The sequence below is a fragment of the Equus caballus genome, chromosome 22 (assembly GCF_041296265.1).
Source record: "Equus caballus isolate H_3958 breed thoroughbred chromosome 22, TB-T2T, whole genome shotgun sequence".
Taxonomy (NCBI): Eukaryota; Metazoa; Chordata; class Mammalia; order Perissodactyla; family Equidae; genus Equus; species Equus caballus.
Window position 1 is genome coordinate 49,945,363 of NC_091705.1, and position 17,992 is coordinate 49,963,354.

General features: G+C 59.5%; 1 long non-coding RNA gene across 1 annotated transcript; it reads left to right on the forward strand.

Moving 5' to 3' along the window:
* The first annotated feature begins 6,710 nt into the window (after positions 1-6,710).
* LOC138920182 (uncharacterized) lies at positions 6,711-15,653 on the forward strand. The gene is made up of 3 exons (XR_011430935.1): positions 6,711-8,778; positions 9,540-9,714; positions 15,221-15,653. It is a non-coding gene; the product is annotated as an uncharacterized lncRNA (long non-coding RNA).
* The last annotated feature ends 2,339 nt before the right edge of the window (positions 15,654-17,992 follow it).

The window sequence follows — 17,992 nt, forward strand, 5'->3', positions numbered from 1 at the left end:
CCCCTGCTCAGGCACCTCCCACCTGAACCGCTGCTGCCCTCCCAGACAGCAACGTCTGTGGCCTATGTAGGCCGTGGTCCCCACGAAGTTGAATTTAGAGGGTCTCTCGCCTGCAGCAAGGCCTTCTTGTGGGGCCTCATCTCACTCAGCCCACGAGGCCACATTCTTCTGTGCAGTAGCCACATGTTCTGCGCCAGCGGGGGCCTGCTCCCTCTGCCTCTCGTCCCTCACTCTTGTGCTCCCCTCTGCCTGGGGTCTCCATGCCCTGACGGCCACAGTCTCGCTCCCTCAGGGCCTCCGAGTGCCACCTTCTCAGGAGGCCGCCCCTGACCACCTGACGTAAAGCTGCAGCCCTGCCCCGAGCTGAGCACCTCCCGTCCCTGGCACCAGGGGAGCCCCATGTGCCAGCAGGAGCCTGGCCCTCAGAGACGTCCTCTCGGGGGGCCCCCAGGCACCCTGATTTACCCTTTGCTGTGTCTTTAATGCTTGAGCACTGACCCCCACACAGTCGGGGCTCAAAAGTATTTGTGGCAGAAGGAGTTAACAAACGAACCAGATGTTTGTCCCAGGAGACGGGCCTCAGGCAGACCAGTGGGAGCATAAGCCCTCTGACGGGGGCAGGTGTGCGGCTGCCCAGTGCCGACGGGCACAGGACGGAGCAGTCAGAGGACCCTCCGGCTTCCCAGGCCCCCAGCCTTGGGGAGGGACGGAGCCAATGGCAGAGACCCACAGGAAAGGCCAGAAATAATGGAAGTCTATTCAGGAGGGCCCCCTGGCCAGCCCACCCAGAAGCCAGAGAAAGGAAGTCTGCAATGTCCACGGAGGCCGGGGCGCCCAGTGCTGCTGCAGCCCCTCCTCTGGGACCCAGTCCTGTTTCTTTTCTTCCGGGTTCGTTGGTGCTGGGCAGTGAGTCTGAGCAAGGGCTCCTTTCCCGTGTCCTGGACTCCAAGAGGTGGGAAAGCAGGGACGCCCATGGGGGTCTCTTCCTGCAGGGAAAGCAGTGGCCCCCATCCGGGCAGGGACGCCATGGGTGGCTGCACGGGAGGGCTCTGGACCTGCTCTCATGTCCTGCATTTCCTTAACACGGCAGTGGTATTTCAGGGCCTTTCGCGATGCTGGGCCTAATTAGAGGTCTTGAAAACAGTGTTTCTGCTAGGCACCTAACACAGCGACAGGTCAGCTTGGAAAACAAGAAGTGTGCAAAGGCCAGGTGGACTGGCAGCCATAGCTGTGAAGAGACGCTCATGTCCCTTGAGTGCTGGGGAAATGCGGACGTTTGGTGCCAGACGGCCCTCCTGATTAGACTTCCATCGGCTCCGGAGGGACCTGCTGAGGCAGCGAGGAATCCACGGCAGCTCAGCCAAGCTTTGAGCCCGGGCACTTTGCAAAGAGACTGGACCCCGTGCGGCTGTCCCCATGGACGGGCTCCAGATGCCAAGGCCCCGCCTGTCTGTCCCCCTGCACGCCATCCTCTTCCTGCCAGTCCCTGCCCGCCCTCCCTCCCTCCCCTCTGGCTCCCCTGGCCTCTCTCTCCTCCACCCGCCCAAGAGGCAGAGGAAAGAGACAGCTTCAGGGTTTGGGGCAGGACAATTCTAAGGCTGCACTTCCCTCATCACAGGATCCACCCCGGACTCGACTCACGATAATAACATGCTGCTTAAAAAGCTGTTCAGCTGAGAAAGTCGGATGTCATGTCTTTTCCAAAAAAAGGCTTTAATGGCCCCAAAATGGATGACTAGAAGAAGTCTGGAAGGGGAAGGAAGTGAGCGCTTACTGTGTTTCTCGGTGACATCTCGATTCTCAGGAAGCCTGCAGGTGGCAAAGGCCACCCTCCCAGCATGGACGCCGTGCCTGTGCTTGGACGCCGCCTTGCAGAGCCTGAGCTGGCTGGCCATTGTCGTTGTCACACCTGGACGCGGGACCCAAGGGCAGCGTTCCCATCCCACACACTGTTTTGTTTATTTACTGTGTTCATAGGTGTCAGTGTCCCCCGATGGGGCGTGGAGCATGGCGGGCACGTGGTAGGAAGACAGACGTGGGAGGGGGCCTTGGGGAGGAGGGTTGGGGGCTCTCTGAGAGTATAGGCTGTGAGCTGAGCCCCCATAGGCCCTGTTCCTTGGAGTCGGGGGCACCTTCCTCTCACTCCGCCTGGAACCAGGGCCCATGGAAAAGCTTGGTGCTTGGGGTCTTCCTTCTGGCCCAGTGTGCCTGGAGCAGAGGAAGACGGGAGGCAGGGCTCCCTAGAAGCAGGGCCTGGAGGTGGTTCAGGGTCACTGTGTATGGAGGGAGGGAAGCAGGAGAAGAGGGGCCCCAAGAGGGGTCTCAGGAAGCACAACCTCAGCCTGACCCCAGGGCGGCTCTGGGGCATGCACCCCACCAAGTTGTCCTGCCTCAGGGCCGGGGGCCAGGCTTTGCACCCCCATCTCAGGCAGCTGCTGCTGCCTGTGACCCAGGGGGAAGCTCTGTGAGCATGCAGGCCGGTGATCCTGTCAGCTGGGGTGATGCTGGGGACGCTCTCACCATTGGGATCTGGCAGGCAGGACACGCGGTGTTCCCCGACATGGCGGTCCGTGCTCCCCCGGTGCCTCCTCTGCCCCAGCAAGCATGGGCTCACCACCCTGATATGGCAGCCTTTGGGGTGCTTAGCTGGGCCCCCACAAATGCAAGTCTTCTGCTTCTGCAGCCACAGAGTGGAGCTACACTTCCCACCCCGACCTGCCCTGCTGCAGCTCGGGGGCCCGGAGGCCTGGGTCTCTGTCTGGCACCCCATAGGCCTTGACCGTCCTTGTCCTTCCCGGGTTGCCACTGGTCCTGCCTGTTTGGCACGTCCCAGCCAACACCACCTCCTGGAGCCTCTGCAGCGCTGCCGGCCGGCTGGGTAGGGCTCGAGTCCCGCAAAGTTGTGCTGACAACGCGCTTCCAGGAACTCGAGGTCCTCCCGTGCTCGAGAGGAACCGGCTGTTGAAGGGGGTTCTGTGGTGGGTGCTTGTGTAGCAGGAGCCCCTCCCCCTCTCCAGGATGGTGCAGAAGGAGCCAGCCTTCCTGGGAAGGGGCTGTGGTCGCTGGCGGCAGGCAGGCCATTCAGGAGCCAGAGCCTGGATGAGCGTGCTCACCACCACCACGTTTACTCTGCGTGAGTATCTGGAAATTAAACTAACGTGTCAAGCTAGTGATTTCACAGAAAATTTTGCTCAGGTGCAAAGCTAAACGATGTATTTAAATCAATTCATTAATTTAACTGGAAAACCCGTGACTGTCTAAGGCTGGGCTCCCCCAGAAGTAGATCCCGAAACAAGGGTGGGAGGGTGTCAAAGCGTTGTAACAAATGACTTCAAACTAGGCAAACAAAGATTTCTTCTCCATCCTGGAGGCCGGGAGTCAGAAGTCAGGGCTGTGTCCCTCTGGGGCTCTGAGGGGGTCAGCACCTTCCCCAGCTCCCGGTGCTGCCGCAGCCCTCCGTGTCCTTGGCTTGCGGACGCCTCACCCCCATCTCCGTCTCCGTCATCACCTGGCGTTTTTTCTGTGCCCATGTCTGCTTTTCTTTGTCTTAGAAGGACACACGTCGCTGGATTTAGAGCCGCTGGAATGCAGGACAATCTGGCCTGGAGATCCTTACCTTAATTCCAGCTGCAAGGATGCTTATTGCAAATAAGATCGCGTTCTGAGGTCTGGGTGGGCATATTCTGGGAGGCCACGGTTCAGCCCGCCACAGGAGGACACATCGTTTGTTTCGGAGGTGAGCCCTGGAGCACCAGCGGGCAGATGCGGAGTGAGCAGGGCAGCCAGTGACCATGTGGTCACCGAGCAGGGCAGCAGGGCAGACGGCTGGGAGGCGCTTAGAGTGGTCTCGCCAGGCCTGGCTGCGGCTGCCCCTGGGCCTGAACTCCCAGGAGCGGTGAGTACCAGGGTGAGTGGGCATGGATGTCCTGCCTCGACAGGCAGATGTGGATGGTCTGTGGACGGCACGGCCATGTCCCGGCAGAGGCACTGGCTCCCACAGGGACATCTCAATTCGAGGATTCCCGGCCCACCTGGGTGGCCTGTGTGTTATGGAGTTAAAGTGGGTGGTGGTCCTGGCTGGGGGACAGCAAGGGAGAGATGCGGCACAGAGGCAGGCAGCTGGGGCCCGACCGTGCCGTGGTCCCTGAAGGGCGAGAAGCCCAGGCCGTCGTCTCCCCAGAAACCCGGAGCTGGGCTGCCGCTCAGGTAGAGGCGGCGGCGAAAGGCATGAGAGGTGCCCCGAGGGGACAAGGGCCCCCAAGTCCAGCACTGGAGGGAGGAGCCGGCGGGGTCTGCCCCCTAAGACCCCAGGCCGGCCGCCCCCCCCGCCCCCCGCACGGCCTGGAAGGGCAGGAAGCCAGCTGTGTCCTCCTTCTCTCTTTCCTTCCTTCTTTCCTTCCTTCTTCCCTCCTCCCTTCCTGCCGGCCCTTCTGCCTGGAGGAGGTCCATGGGATGCACACAGAGCCCTCCCAGCGGTGGCAGTGTGCAGGGCGGGCATTCATGCTGGGGCAACACGTTGCCTTGTTCTACTCACCAGGCAGTGTATCTATTTGCAAGGTCCACAAATAATGACAAATTGCGAGAAGTGGCACTGGGACATGGGTGGGCAGTGGTGTGGGGGGCTCAAGGCTACATGAGGTCTTCATGAGGAGTGAGGGCCTGCAGGGAAGAGCATTTCAGGCAGAGGGAACAGCATTGTGAAGGCCTGGAGACAAGAGGAGGCAGAGCCTGTCCAAGGCCCCAAGCAGAGCCAGGTAGGGGGGTGGCTGAGAGTCAGGGGGAGGTGGGAGTGGGTGGTGGGTGGCTTGGGAGTCTGGGGGGCCGAGCAGGTGGGAGTGGGGGTGCGTGGGTTGAGTGGGGCAGCCACAGTCACTCTCACGCCCTGTAATGATGTTGGTCGGCTGGCTCACTGTAGTGTTACCCCACCATGATATGGGGCTGGAGCAGGGGGCCTGGGGGTCTTTGGTCCCAGCATTGCAGGCCCTGTCTTATGGCCCCTCAAAAGGGACTGTCCCTGAGGTCCAGGAAGATCCTGGGGATCAAAGCCAGGGTCTGCAACACCCAGCAGGAGGCTCCCGGCCCCAAGTCCCTGCAGGCTCGCTCCTCCCCTCCCCTTCCTGGGGGGACACACCTGCCTTTTCTTTCCAGAGGACAGAAGCCTCGCCCTGGACTCTGCATCTCTCTGGACTTTTCCCCTGGACCTTCCTGGGCCCAGAGGCCCTCCCTCCACCCCCATGGCCTTTGCAGGGCCTGGAAGCTCCACTTTCTTGCCCTGTCTGCCCACCCTGCTGGGGGCTCGGGATGCCCCTCCTCCACCGCTTGCCTCTGCGGGTCTGCGCCCGGGACAGCTGAGTGGGGTGGATCCGACACTCCAGTCCTGGGAGGAGAGCCACCCCCTCCAGGTGCCAGCCCCGCTCTCCCCACCACTTCCAGGCAGGCTCCCCCCGACTCGTCCAACACCCCTGCGAAACGAAGGGGGATCTATTTTGTTTGTAAAAAGCTGATTATCATAGATAAATGTATCTAATTAGTCTCATTTGCTGACATACAAGCCTTTAATTGCAAGTAGAATAATTAGACATATCTGCATATGCAAATGAACACAGTTATATCCTATGTCAGTCTTTAACATGATTCCTCCAGAGACAAATAATTCTCTCTGTTTCAGGAGAGAATATGATATATTAATTTACATAGACAAATAACTTTATTTAGAACCAGCGACTCTCTTGTTTGTTTACATGAAGTCATAACGGGAGAGCTAGCACCCTCTCATGTGGAAGGAACATCCGGGGGGATGCTGATGCTCCAGGCGGAGCCCCCGCGAGCCTCCCACTGGGTGGCACCCCAAGGTTGGGGCTTCCTTGGCCCTCCTGGACCCTGGCTCCAAGCTCATCTGCCCACCCCCGCTAGGTGACGGGGCGGGTATGATGGCTGGTGCAGCCCTGGAAGTCTGCAGCCCGGCCCAACGCGGGGTAGTGGCGTCCCTTCCTGGGGCTGTGAGCCGCATACTAATGGGGCTGCCGGCCCCTGGGTCCTGGCTTCAAACAGCGCTGCAGCCCATGCCCTTCCAGGCCAGGTCAGTGGCCACCCTCCCTGACAGTGTTGTGCACAGCAGCCTCAGGAAAAGCCTGGGGTGCCTGGCTTTGGGGGAGGCCTTGGGGTCCCCGCTCCATATCAGGCCTCCCCAGCCTCTGCTTATGGCTGAGCCCACTGACTCCTTTGTGACCAGGCAGGGGAGCCCCAGGTGACCACTCCCAGGTGACCGTCCCAGGCATCCTCTGGGTCCATCTGGAGGGGATGCGGCCTGTGAGAGAGTTCAGGGGGCACTGGCCAGGCGAGAGGGAAGGAGTGGTCCTGCTGATGGCATCCTAAAGCAGAGCCGTGCTCCTGGTGCCTGGGCAGTGGGGGCCCGGCCCCTGGACCTTCCGCCTCCCTGGGCCTGGGTGGTCACATGGGCTTCGCTGGGGAGGCAGAGCGTGAGGAATTTGGCTCCAGCGGAAGGAGGACGGCACATTCCCTGCTTTCCAGAAGGCTTCTGCAGCAGCCCCTTCACCCCCTCCCGTTGCCATGGCAACCAGCTCGGTGATGCTGACTGGAGCTGACACCGTCCCAATTCGCTGCCGTCCCCTCCCTCTCCCCGCCCCCAGCCAGGAGCGCAGTGGGCCCTCATGGCCAGCAGAGGGCAGCAGTGGGCCGGCCACCCCACAAGGTGGGGGCTGTAGGGGGACCTCACTGGATGTAGACCCTGCATTTCAGGGTCTCCATGTCCCCTCCAGAGGCCAGAGGCCAGCACCCTGTGGAGAGAGGTAGGCAGGTGGCAGCCATTAGCTGGTGTGTCTACTTCTACGACCTGTGTGACCCTCCGCCTGTCTGGGGCATTTGTCTTTGGCAGGGCTGCAGGGACAGGGTCTCGGGGCCCCCACCAGGACCCCAGGCTCTCATCTGCTCACTGGCCTGTTCACTCACTTGCTTACGCAGTCATCCCCCCATCCATTCATCCTCACACACGGGGACAGCAGCCCTTCCCGGCTCAGACGTCTGCTGGAGGCGACACCTGGCTGCTGCTCTGAGCCGGGACCCAGCCTGGCGGCAGGCGCTGCCACGTCCCCCGTGGTCTCAGAGCGGGACACTGTGGCCCAACCTCCCTGTCATTTCTTTTTTGAAGTTTCCCCTCCTCTGTGGTTATCTGACATCTTAACTACAAGAAAGACAATATATCCCCGTGATTTTCTTTCCAATTCAAGTAATGCATCAGCTGAAGAAAGAAGAGAATTTCAGGAAGAAAGGAGGCAGTGCGGCCTTGAAAGCGCTGCAGGTGTGCATGTTGAGACCTCTCAGGACGCACCGGAACAGGGCCGACACCCTCCAACGGTGGCTGCGGCTTGGAGGGGAGGAAGTGTCCGCAGAGCACGTTGAGCTCTGTGAGCCCGGCCGAGGCTCAGGGCCGAGGACAAAGAGTTAACCGCCCTCTCTTCCTGGGGGGCTGTGGCCCAGACGACACCCCCAAACCCTGCCCTGGGGATCTGGCAGGCCAGAGGGAAGCCAATTTAGACTAGCTTCAGAAACAGGGGGCTCTGCTAGAGGAGAGAGGGTCTGCGCCCCAAAGGGGGTGCCACTGCCCGACCACCGCTTGCCCTGTATGTGCCCTGTGTGCATGCACGAGTGTGCTCTGAATGAGTGCCTCGGTGTGAATATGTGCTTGTGTGTGCTCATGTGTACGTATGCACGTGTGCGAGTCTATGAATGTTTTGTGCTCTGTGCACATATGAATGCAAGTGTATGTGTTTGTGAGTGTGCACAACACGTATGCACATGTTAACATGTGCATGTACTGCATGCTCTGTGTGAGTGGTTACACATATGGGTTGTGCACACATGCATGTGCAGCTGTGCTCTGTGCATGCATGTGTGTGCATGTGTGTAGGAGTGTGCTCAGATGCACTGACCAGGGCCTGGCACATACCCTTCCCCAAGTACTTACGGCCAAGTCCTCAGTGTGGACCCCCTTTCTGAGCCAACAGCGGCTACGTTGTGGTCAGCATGGCTGATCGATGGTGACTCACTGGTTGGTTGACTGACTGCAGAGGCCTCCATGCCCCTCCCCCTCACGGCCACCAAGCCACTGCCCCTTGTCCCAGGTGGTGGGCCCCGCAGGCTTGACCTGGTCCTGCGACAGTGGAGCACGTGGAGTTGGAGATGGGAAGCCTGCGTGACTGCTGCCCTTGTTCCGCTCCTCTCCCATGTGGAGCTGGCCTTGCAGGTGAGGAGGCCGCAGAGGCTGGCGAGGACCCTTCAGTGCTGCTCGGGTCGGCCGGGCAGGAGGGAGGCTAGCAGCACTGGCGCGGGTGCGCTGGGCGCCCACTGCGGGAAAGAGCTGCTCCTCGGAGGATGAAAGAGATCTCTCCAGGGCGATTGGAAACCACCGGCCCCTCCTGGTGTGCGGGCGGACAGGTGTGTGCACACGTGGCAGGCACACCCTGGAGCCTCTCTGTGCTGTCTTTCCCTCACGGGGCCCCTGCTGTAAGCCGTGTGGATGTCAGCCCGCCCCCCGTCCTGGCCTGGTCCTCAGCACCAGGTTTTAAGGGCGGGTGAGCGGCCAGGCTCTGTGCGTGCTGCCTCTGCAGAGCCTCTGAGTGTCCTTGACTTGGTGTCGGCCGCAGCAGCATGCGCCAGTTGAGGACGACAGTGATCTCGGAGGATGCGTGGTCTTCAGCTGCCCCTGGGAATGCACTGTCTTTGGGCTCACATGGCAGAGCTGCGGCCCAGGCTCAGCAGGTCAGTAGACTCCTAGGCTGCGCCTGGAGGATCCTGGGGAGGGGGCATGGCGCACGGAGACCCCAGTGCCTGCCCTCTCATTGGTTTGTGGGTCTTTGGCTCCATCTCCAGCCCCCACGTGACACCCATCACGTGGCCAGTGGGCTTCATTTGTCACAGTGCCCTGGGGGGAGGGAATCCAGTTCCCGGGCCCCGTTCTGCAATTGCATCCTTTGAGAGGGGTCTTGTCCCTGAGAGGGCTTGATGTGGTCACCTGAGGTCACAGAGGGTCCAGGGCAGGTGGCACAAAGGGAGGTGCTTTTTGGATGGCGCCTGGGGTGGAGGTTGAAGCTTAGAAAATCTTGCACAGAAAGGCACTTCCTGAGACTGGGGGAATCAATGTCTGGATATTAAAAGAGCTGAGTTGATCGTGGCCACTGGTGGGCGGCTGACCCTCCTCCTGTGTGAAGCTGCGTCTCTGCCGAGCTGCTCCTGAGCTCCCGGGGAGAGCGCCTGTGCTCCCTCCAAGAGCAGTGTTATTCTGGGGCCTCGACTGCTGAGCACCCGCCTCCAAGACGCCCGCGGTTGTGCACCCCCTTCCCTCTGGGGCACCGGGGGCATTGTTTTGGACAGAGTGCACCCTCCTGGCTGGCCCAAGGGTTCCATACTGAGATCCTCTGTCTCTCCAGCCACAGCTAGGGCCCCCTCTGCCCCTGGAACGGGCGAGGTGGGGGGACTTCCTCCACTGTGATTAACATTCTCCTCTTTCTCCCTTCACCCAGCCTCCTGTCTCAGGCTCTGCGAGAAGGAGGAGGAAAATGAAGAGCAGGAGGAGCCCAGGACCCAGAGGCTGACAGACAGGCCAAGCAGAGTGCGGGCTGGAGTGTTTTAACCAGAGCCGCAGCCAGCCAGCCAGCCGGGCGGGAGGTGCCCGTACCCCGGAGGACCAGAACCCAGGTGTGTGAGGATAGCACAACAAGGGGGACCGGAAGGCTGTCCTGCTGTCCTCAGACGGCCTTTCTGGCCCCACACCCTAAGGCAGGTGGTGGGGACCGGTCATTTGGAGGAGGTGTGGGGTGAGGGTGGTCAGGCTGAGCTCCCAGTGATGGGGCGCTGATCTCCGCCTGCCTCCTGCACAGACGAAACCCAGAGGGTCAGCCCTGTGTTCCCGTCCATCCTGGGACTTTGGAAGGGAAGCGGGGAAGGAGCCCCAAGCTTCTGGGCTGCCTCGCACCGGTGTCCCAGCCCCAGTCTCAGAGCCGGTGGGCTTGCACTCGGGGCTTCCGCAGCTGGGAACCCTGGGTGTCTGGCCCTCCTGTCACTCAGGGGCGTGACTGGAGAGCAGCCAGGGTGGGGTGGTCTTGCACTGTCCCCAGGACTGTTCTACTTTATCTCTAAGGAGGCACCAAGGCCACACAACCTGGGGGGCTTGGCTGGGGGGCCACACTCTGAGAGCTGAAGGCCGTGCCTGTGGCTCTGCTGTCTGTCCTCTGCAAGGCTTCCTGCTAACCTGCGTGGGCTGGGGTCCCACAAGGGGCACGGCCCCTTCACATCAGCAGCTAACGTGGTTTGCACACAGAGGGGCTGGGCGTCCCACACAGGGATCAAGCGTGCCCTGGGAGGGGCCTCAGGCAAGTGCTGAGGCGAATGCTGTTTTGGGGTGTGGACGTTGGCGCTTCACGCCCAACGGCCTGGTGACTCTGTTTCTGTGCCTCCCAGCCAGCAGCCCTGGCTGGCTCAGCCCTGCAGAGTGGAGCTGAGAGGACAGCTGCTCACCGTGGCCTCGCCCTGCGTGGTGGGGCCCAGGCAGGAAGATTCTGGAAGGCAGCACAGGGCAGGGCTGATTCCAGGACCACACCCAGCCATGCCCAGGGGAAGACAAATACTTCTCGGGAATACCTGCGCTCAGCTGCTGTGTTGCCCGAAAGCCACAGTGGCTCCTGCGAGGGCAGTCAGGAATCCCGGGCAGGCCCCATGCCCTCATAAGGAAACATCCTATGGCCTTTCCCTGCGGATTTCCGACTGCGAGGGACAGAGCAGGTTGGCTGCAGGGCTGGTGACGCCAGCCGTATGTTATTGATCATGTACCCCCCTCAGCTCCCATCGGGGTCTCATGAACAGTGATTATGAGAAACAGTTTTAAATATTTGCTTTCATGGGATTTCCCTAAATGTGGGATCTGAGGTGTTTCTCCATCAGTTTCTGTCCAGAAACAGTTTCTGGACCAGGCTGGGTCTTTAGACACTGGACCCACAGGCTTCATCATCCTCTGCACAATTCACGGGGTCCACCCTAATGGAGCAGGACCACACGTCTGTCGGTCACAAGGGGAGGCGTGAGTAAGTTATGAGCATTAGAACAGTCACCTAGAAAGAACGTTTCAAGGGCACGCAATGTCGCTAATTTGGTGGAAAATTAACCTGGAAGCGGGAATGTGCTTCCTTATCAGCTCCAAGACATCAAGGATATGCGGACGCGGGAACGGTCCCCTGGCAGGCTCCACTCCAGGCTCGGCGGGGCCCTCAGGGCCCGTGGAAGGAGGCAGGTTGGCCCTGCTGGAAGCCTGACCCACATTTCGGTCCGTCTTCTGCATTGAGAGGGCTCCTCCTGTCGTCTGTAAGTGTGTCCACCCACGTCCTGCAGTGCATCGGCGCAACTTCGAAGGAGTGGCAGCCGTGTTTGCAGGGGGTGCTGGTCCGGGCGCTGTGCTGCTTGCTTCCCCCACATGCTCTCAGCTCAGCCTGGGAGGTGACACTGCCAGCCTGGCCTCCGCTCTGGCCTGTGAGCACCATGGGGGTCTCCGGGGAGCCGTCTGATGGTCTCCATTGTCCAGGATCAGCTGAGGCTGGCATCGGCTTGAAGTTAAAACGGGAAAATGAGAATCTTTATACCTCTGTCAAGGTGTTAATTCTTCCCCAAACTGTCAGAACTGAAATAACTTTAGAAGCCATTGTTCATCACAAGCTCCATTTTTCATGGTTAAAAACAAGTCCTACACTGTCGTCAGAGGATGCCGAAATAACCCTGCCAACCAGGGCGGCTGGGAGAGCGGACGGAAATAAAGGGCTTTGCGGCAGCGCAGCACAGGCACGGCACAGTGCCACGCATCCCCCGCGGCTGCTCCAGCCAGCTCTGCACATCCCTTGCATTCAGTTTTGGGCTTTCTTTGGGCCCAGTTTGCAAACCCGCTGGGCTACTGGGAGGTGAGCCGGGAGGCCAGTGTCCCAGCCACACGCTTGGTGGACAGCCGAAGGCTTCCTTTCCATCAACATTTAAACACGAGCCCCCGTTCCTCGTCCTGTTTCATCTTTAACTGCTGGGATGTGCACAGCAGTCTCCCTGCTCCTGGTCCTCTGCATCCGAGTGGTCTCCTTCTGGCTGGGTGTTTGTGGGAGGGCAGCCTACGCTGTGTGTCTCTGGGCTCAGGATGGGGGTGGGTTCCCCCAGACCTCAGGCTCTGTCACAGGCCAGAGCTGGAGTCAGACTGACCTGTTCTCTCCCCAACTCCTTGTGAGGGGAGCCACCCCTCTGATGGACACACACGCCATTTTGCCAGGCAGCCTTCTCTCCAACTCTGCAATGAATGCCTGAGATGGGTTTTTTCCCCTTGCCTCCCGTCCTCTCTTGGTGATATATTTCAGAGGAGTCGCTGCTCATGAGAGTAAAGCTACCTGGATTTGCTGAAGTACTTGGTGGCTGGGCAGCCCTTTGCCCCATGTGCCTCATCCTGGGCTGGGGAGAGGTCGTGCCCCAGGGGGAGAGGTCGAGGGAGGTCGAGGACTGTGCCTGTCACAAGGATGCGCTGCATTCACAGTGCTGTCCCCTGCTATGCCCCCGAGGCGGCTGGCCTGCGCAGGCCCTGCACACAGCCTGTCGTGGACCTCAGACCTCACGGGCGCTGACGCAGGAGTCTGCCGTGGGCAAGATGGCGGCCACCTCCCCGCTTTCTACCTCTGTGTGGGTGGTTGGTCCTCTAGGGAGGGGGCTCCAGTCCACACCCCCCTGGGGCCCAAGACCCACCCCTGCCGGCAGCTGTAAGGCTCTCCCAGCTGTTAGGTCGCCGCGTGCAGAAGCAGCCCTGCTGGGGACTGTGCGTGATGAGCACACGGGCCACAGAATGTTCTGGGGGGAGGGAGGGGGCACCTGGAACAGCCGCTTCTCTGAACACTGCTCTGTTGTCTTAACTGAAATGAGACCTGCTCAGCCTCACGGCCATTTTTCATTCAGTTTCTTTGCTCAGTTTGGCTAATGCTAAACACTATTTTAAAGTGTCCAACAAGAGGTCAAACCCTCACATCTGAGGTGTTCTCTACTCCCGGGTCACGTAACTGTTTCTCCTGCTCATTTGCCCGGCGCCTCCCGGGCCGAGATCTGTCTATTTTCGTGTGGGTAGAAGGACTCTTTGTCTTGATTCCAGAGCACAAAGCGGAGGATGTTCCTTTCGTAGGGAAGGACTTTGACCTAAAGGTGCTGTGAACTTGTAGGCAAAGCATGACCACAAAATACAGGATTTAAGTTTCCAGAGTTTGTTTAAGAGGAAAATAAACAGCAATATGGCTTGCACTGTCGTTGAAGGGCCTGTAGAGCCAGAGGGGCGACATGTCCTGTGGATCAGAGGTGCATCCGGCAGGGCACGGCCACCGAGAGGCCGCCTGGCGAGAAGTTCTCACTGCACGCTTGGAGTGGGCAGGCTTGTTCTCGTGGCAGGTTCCTCCACTTGCCCTGACCCCCACCCCCATCAGACAGTCCTTGAGCAAGTGGCCCCTGCAGTGAGGGAGATGCTGCGCTGGCCTTCTCACGGGAGCACGTGTCCCAGTCAGACCCCTGCTGGGCCAGCACAGTCGTTTGGTCACTACAGCTGCCCAGATGACACTCTGCTCTGCTTCAGCTAAACCAGGACTCCTGCAGGAAGCACGTCACACACACAGTGAGAGAGCCCCTGCCTTGCAGGACTTAGAAATTCTCGCCGGGCTCCTACAGGGTGAAAGAGCAGGAGAGGGTAGGCCAGACCTCTTCCCTGTGGAGCTTAGGAGGGTTGGGGGAGGGGGAGATGCCCAAGGGAATGACCACTGACATCCAACTGGGGTGAGGACGTGGGGACACATGCGGGGGATGCCTGGGGGCCGCAGCTCCGAGCAGGGGACCAGGAAGGGCTCCCAGCACAGGGACAGTGGGGCCACGTTGACGGAGGTGGGGGAACATGGCTGCCAGGCACAGCAGGGGACCCTGGGGTGTCTGGCCATCACCTGCTCCAGGCCCCAGGGCTCCAGTCTGGAAAGATCCTGGGGCGAGGTGGAGGGGACCGACTCCACTTCACGCTGAGTCCCCCATGCCTAACGCCGGCTCCTGACTCTCCTCCCCATTCACTCACTGTGCCCCCATTCACTCCTTCCTTCACTCGCTCGCTCAGTCATTCATTCCCTCATTCATCGATTCATTCATTCTTCGTCATTCACACGTTCACTAAGTCACCCCTTGAACAAACTGGGCTGACTATGGGGTGGGTGGGAGGGGTGCGAGGGGTGCGAGGGGCTGCAGGCGCTCCCTGCCCTTTGTGAAGCTTTGATGAGCACCCAGTTGGGAGACACTTGCTGGAGGCCGTTGCAGGCTGGGTGGCGTGTGTGGAGCCCGAGGCAGAGGCAGAACCTGGGTCTAGTGCTGACTTGTGGTCTTTGTCACCTCCCCCTCCCCGCGTCTGTTTGTTCTTCACCATCCCCTCCCTGCACCCCAACCCTCACTCCAGGCAGTGGGAAAGGTGGCTTAATGTCAACAGGTAGGAGTCGGGGCTGGACAGACCCCAGACAAAGAGATGTCACAAAGAAGCGTCCACCAGCAACAGCCCAGGTTTCCCCTCCTCTCCCTTCCCACCAGCACCTCCCTGGTCTCCAGCTCCCTGCCCCCTGCCCGCATCTGATGCTGAGGGGCCAAGGGCAGTGGGTGGCTTACAGTGGCCAGGATAGGAGGCAGATGCCCAGGCCTGGGGGTCAGGGCCCCCTGCCCCACCCTACTGAAACCATCTGCTTTCCTGGAGTCCAGAGACACCTAGGCCTCCTGGGGCAGGCAGCGTGGGAAGAAAGGCAAATGGAACATTTCCATAGGAACCACTGCAGAAGTGCCCCCACACGGCAGCTCCAGGATCCTTAACCTTCTCCTGCCCCAAAGGGCTCTGCACTTGTCCTCCCTTCTGGGAAGTCTTTAAGAGATTTTCCCAGGGAAGAGGCAGTTTTTTAGAGGAAAGGAAGTCAGGACAGCCATCCTGGGGTGGGGAGAGGTGGGATTCTGCAGGACGGGCACTCACACGTTGAACAACAAATGGAGGGCCTGACCTTGCTGAGGCAGCTGAGGGAGGGAGAGAGGAGTCCCCACGGGAAGCTCAGAGTGCACATGGGGGGCCCAGGTACGTGGACGTCATGATTCCTTTCTTTCTGGGGAGACGTGGCATTTGAACTGATTTCTTTTTCAGGTGAACAAAGGAGGGAAGGCCGCTCCAGGTGGAGGCCCGCAGACTCCTGGGCCAACGTTCTTGTGGGCTGTCCCCTTGAATCAAACCTCTCCTGCCCACGCCCCTCCATTTGGCCTCGCCCAGGAAGGCAGAGTTGATGGAGAAGCCACTCTGCTGGGCCCCTCGTCACTCTCCATCCTGCCGGGACTCACGCACGTGGAGCATTGATGAGAGTCCTGAGAAGGAGGAAGAGAGAACCCGGTGGTGCAGGCCAGCGATGGGAGGAGCAAGAGAGCTTTGTTCCTAGGTCTCCAGGGCCAGAACATGGAGTCAACCAAGCCACGTTGGATGTAACTGTTGGGATTCATAAAACATCAAGGTTGGGACCTTGGCTGTTCTGCTGTGATCGATGGCAGGGCACAGAAACCACACAATAAAATACGGAGGAAACCTCTGCACTCAGTGCAACCACCTCACCGGCTTACAGGGCGCAGAGCCAACACTGGCCAAGGGGGCTGGGGTGGGGGCGGATGGAGGGCCATGCTCCCTGCCACCCAGTGGAACTGTCCTTTCCTGCAAGTGGCAGCTTCCCCAGAGCACACCCTGGAGCACAGTGAGCCCTCCCCCTGCGTCCACACCCAGCTTCTAAGGGCAGCTGGATCTGCTTCCGTTCAGGAGCTCTAGGCTTTTAAAAACTGCTGGTTAGAGGCCAATTAAAACGCCGGGCCCGGAGAGGCTCATACTGGCCCCAAGGGAGCTGAGCTGTCATCACTCATCAGGGGCACGTGTCAGAAGCCCCATGGAAGACAGCCAGCTCGTAGGAGGCACAAGGCACGTCCTTGCCTGGCTGTTGGCAAAGCCTATTGCAGCCGTCCTGCCCCCCTCCCTCCTGGAGAAGGCTGGGCGCTGTCCCTGGGGCAGCCGAGCTGGCCTGGCCCGCTGTCCGCAGTGCTGGGATCCGTCCGGGACCGAGCGCAGGGCTTGGGGTGCTCTCCAAGGTGCTGAAGATGCAACGCTCCCCCCTTGAATTTCGACCGGCTTCGACAAACGCCAGCTCAGCCGGGCCCCTAACGCATCATGAGTTATGGTTCTGCCTGCATGTCTTTGGGAACATAAGTCTTTTTATTAACCTCAGTCAGACCTTGAGCCTTTCCTCTGCTTTCCTTGATCTGATCCCTCCCTCTCCCTTCTCTCCTCCTTGCTTCTTCTCTCCTCCACTTCCTCTCTCTCTCCTCCTCCCTCCCCACAGCAATTCCCCAGAGGAACAGGGAAGGACACCGTTCCTCTGCTTGGTCCCTTGAGAAAATGATTGGGAAATGTCTGAGTTTCTCCTAATCCTGGGAGTGGGGTTCAGGCAGGTGGGCAGAGCAGATGAACCCTGGCCACCTCTCAGTGTAATCCCAAACTCCACAGACCCGAGGAGGAGGCTGCATTCTCTGGCCTATTGATCTGTCCTGACACTAAGTTTATGCTGAAATATGGAGTCCCAGGAGGGAGAACCATCCCCTTCGTTCCCTATCCCACTTGGTGAAATAGAATATTCAGCTGCATAACCATCTGTTTTCTGAAACCAACACAAGCCCATTTGCACACACCTGGAACTTCTACTGCCAAGAAGCAAAAATATGAGCCTGTGTTGCTTAGAGTGGCCCCGTTACCTGGTGCTTAGTGCCACATTTGGTGACCAACATTTGGTCTTTGTCACTGAGGGGGACAGACGCAGTGTGGGGAGGTGGGGAGCAGGCTCTCTGGGTCTGAGTGTGGGCTGGGAGAGAGGCAACCCAAAACGGGGCTCACTGCTGGGATCAGGAAGCTGACACTCCGGGCAGGGATGCTGGATGAAGGGGAAACAGCCCAGCACAGCCGACAGGGGTGTGGGCCTGGACTCCTCCCACCTGCAGTGGGATGCTGGCTCTGCTGCTAAGAGTGCGACCTCGCAGAACTGAGAAAAATAGCTTATTTTGAACCATTATTTCTTAGTTTCCACATCTGTAAAATGGCTGCATTATCAGGGACTTGTTGCTGTAAACTCCAGTCCCTGGGCCAGAGCTCAGGCCTTTAGTGGGTAGCAAGCATCAAGAGCCCAGTATGCCCCCATGTTGTGAGGGCACTGAGCCCCGGATGCCAGCTCTCCCAGGGCAGCAACTAGTGACACTGTCCTCCCTTTTCTGCAGCTCAATCCACGAATTTTCACCATGAATCTCAGTCAACGTCTTCTCAAGGTCTCCCTCAGTCCCTTCCCCTTGCAAAACTCAAGTGCAGGAGGAGGGTGGGTGGGAGACACAGCTGCTTTCTTGGGGAAGGATCGACATTCCATCAGGAAAACAGGGACCAGCCTCTCTGTCACCATTCCCGCGGTGAGTGGGGAAGCTCGTGCATGAGAGAGGGATGGGGTGGAGTGGCCCTGGGAGCATTCCCAAGGTGGGGCACAGCATCTGGAAGTCCTTGGCTTGTCCTTGGGCCAGAATGCCATAGATGAGCCCCCAGGATCTGGGCAAGGCTCTCACATCCGTCCTGATGGAGGCAACAATGGGAAAAAACAAGACAAGCAACAAGAAGGAAAATTCTCTCCACCGGAGCACCAGCTCGGCTCCTGGCTCTTGCCAGCTCCTGCGTACTAGGGTTCAGGTCTCAGGGCAGGGGATGGAAATGTCACAGGGCACACCGTGAGGGTCTTGAATCTGGAAATGACACCAAGTGGACTGCTGCGAAGATGGGTCCTGAAACAACAAGGGGGCATTACTGAGCTCAGGGTGAAAATGCTTGAAGCTCATATTTTCGTCAAATGATGCT